We start from the raw sequence: 2,788 nt of genomic DNA on the forward strand, positions 1-2,788 counted from the left end.
TCAAAACAACGCGAACCCGAACCCGAACCGAACCCGTATTTTTTGCGGTTCGACACCCTGCTCAGTTGTTTGTTCTTCAGGCTGGGATGCTGCAACAATGGTTTCCATCTGGCTGTTCGTGTACAATTGGAACCTTGAAGATACACAAGAATGTGTGAAGCATGCAGTGAGACGACATATTACTGAGGAAGATGCCTCGATGTTTCCTCTGCAGTTTTTTTTATTTGTTTTGTCACTCCTTCGAAGTTTATCGAGACTACTTCCAACATAGCATGCTTATAGTGCATCACATATACATACACAGGGGATAAATAGCATGCATAGCAAATGACATACAATACACACAAGCTACTATTATTGTCTTTTCTTGTTGCACATAAATCTCCTGACTATGGCTCCCCACCCGCTAGTTGCCTTGCTATGCTTAGTAGTAATATGCATATGATTACATGCAGCATTGCCAGCACTGGCACTGATTTCCAGCTTAGTAAATGCTCATCCATATTTATCATTTTAGTGACTTCAAAATTGTTGCTCTTTTATTTTTTACCACTTGATAATGCCTTTACAAACTATTACATGTTTTAAGCACATGCTTGGTTCACAAGAGTTCAGAACAAGCAGTGATATACTAACTGCAACACATATTCCAGCGAAGAGGACGTACACACTCCATTTCCATATCCCCTCATCGTCCTGAAGCAGATCAGCCAGATGCAGAGTTCCACACATCATATCAGCACATAGATTCACATTTCAGCTGTGGTTATGCTCACCAATCACGACATCACTGTTTCTGAAGCAGTAGTTTTGTAGCAGTGCGAAACCGTGCAGTGTGGCTGTAGTTTTCATAGGTGAAGCTAGAAATTCAAGTATGACATGTCATCAGTTGTACCAAATAGTATGAAACATCGAAAAGGACACCAAACAGCATGTACATCATATACGCGCTCGCAGGAATGCGACGAAAATGCCACTGATCGCACGGAATCATCTACCGGCATGTTGTGGTAGCTGGATAAAATAGGCGTAAGTAGCTATGACATACGCAACAAAGCAAGCAGAAACAAGAAATGAACTAACTGAGTTTCCTAACTGTATTCCATCGTCAGGTTTTCTATTTTAACCCGCACTTGCTTCCCGACGAAAACCGCAGTAGCTGTCTCGACGCGGTCGTAATCGCCGGCGTTTCTTTTCTGGCCTCTTTGGTCCCCGATACGGCTACACTGTCTTCCCAGGGGTTTATCAAGTGCATCGTCATGGCATCTGACCAAACGAAGTGTTTTTTACTGCACGGCAGCTCACTTATTCCTTCCGACGACACTACAGTAGCTGAAGTGGAGTCCGCCATCTTGCTTTTCAGTTGACCCGACCGTGGTTGAGGAGCTCAGGAGCTAGTAGGTCGTGGTCGAAACTCAACCGTGGTTGCGCAGTCAACCACGGTTGGCGCTGCAGTGTAACACTCTCAACCACGGTTGAGTTCAACCGTGGTCGACTCAACCGTTGTTGAGAGCGCTAGTGTAACTAGGGAGCGTGTCCTGCATCTGCGTACGCAGGTACATCTTCTCGGCGTTATTCATTCCTGGCAGCTTTTCACTTAAGTGGATATGGAAAAAGAAACGGCAGCAACATCGCGGCATGTATATCCCTTTGTTGCCCAAGGCTACTTATTGTGGATGTTTTCTAAATTCGTTTTTCGGAGAGACAATCAGCACAGGAACCCCAAAATCCTAGCAGCCACAACCGTGGATGTCTAAGCTTTCTTCCTCCCGCGTGGGATGTCGCTACTTGCCCGCGCGCCAAGCCGCCCGGGAGTTTTAAACATGGCTTCCACGGCTGCGCGCCAAAACCGGTAAGCGTTTCATATTTTGCATTATTACTTGCGTTTGGCTGTAATCTGTAACTTCTGAATGCAATGCCCTTTTTTTAAAATGATCGAAGATACCTAGTGTAAAATATCACCTTTGTGCGACCAAATCTTGTGGGGTATTGCACGAGTTGTGTTCCGCATACACGTTTGTGGCACCCAGGTATTGCACGTTCTCAGCGGGGGCCAAGGTCGCCGCGCTTGAAAGCCCGTTCCATGTTCTCGACGTAAAATCATTCGCTAAAATAGTAGGTTTTGCATTTACAGACGGAAACCTCTAACAGATGAAGACATTCAGGCCTTGATATTCGACTGCCCAAGTGGTAGTGAGGATGAGAATTTGGAGAGTTCCGACAGCGGTGATGAGTACACCATGCAGGCTACCTCAAGCTTCTTCTGGTGACAGTGAAGGCGACAGCTCAGAGGATTCAGATGTAGAGGTGACGTGGACAACAAAGAAAAAGAAACGGAGAATCTGGCACTGGGTGAAAAAGGACATTCCTATAAACCGAGGTCAAGAAGTCAGCGTACTGAGGCCACGATCTGGTTTAGAAAGTGCGAAGTCTCCACTAGGGATGTTCTTGAAATTTGTCGACTATGATCTCTTAGAATATCTCACCTTTGAAACCAACAGGTACAGAGTACAGCAAAACCGCACACGGGTACTTCCAGTTTCGCTTTTGGACATGCGAAAATTTCTCGGCATTGTACTCTACACGTCCGTTGTGCATCTCCGGTCCCACTGCAAAAAAATGTGCCGTTTATTTGTGCGTGGATGAAGGCGAACTGAACTGCTTCGAAAATTTTCATCGCGCATAGTTTTATCGCAGTGTAAGCGGGCCGCTCCGTTCCTGGTTGCAACATATGTGGCACCAATAAAAAACACATTTCTAGCAATTTTACACCAAACTTTTTTTTCGT

At 45.4% G+C, this 2,788-nt stretch overlaps 1 pseudogene; it reads left to right on the forward strand.

Annotated features, from left to right (window-relative positions):
- The first annotated feature begins 1,605 nt into the window (after positions 1 to 1,605).
- LOC135398083 (piggyBac transposable element-derived protein 2-like) lies at positions 1,606 to 2,788 on the forward strand (annotated as a pseudogene).

The sequence above is a fragment of the Ornithodoros turicata genome, chromosome 6, assembly GCF_037126465.1.
Source record: "Ornithodoros turicata isolate Travis chromosome 6, ASM3712646v1, whole genome shotgun sequence".
Lineage (NCBI taxonomy): Eukaryota > Metazoa > Arthropoda > Arachnida > Ixodida > Argasidae > Ornithodoros > Ornithodoros turicata.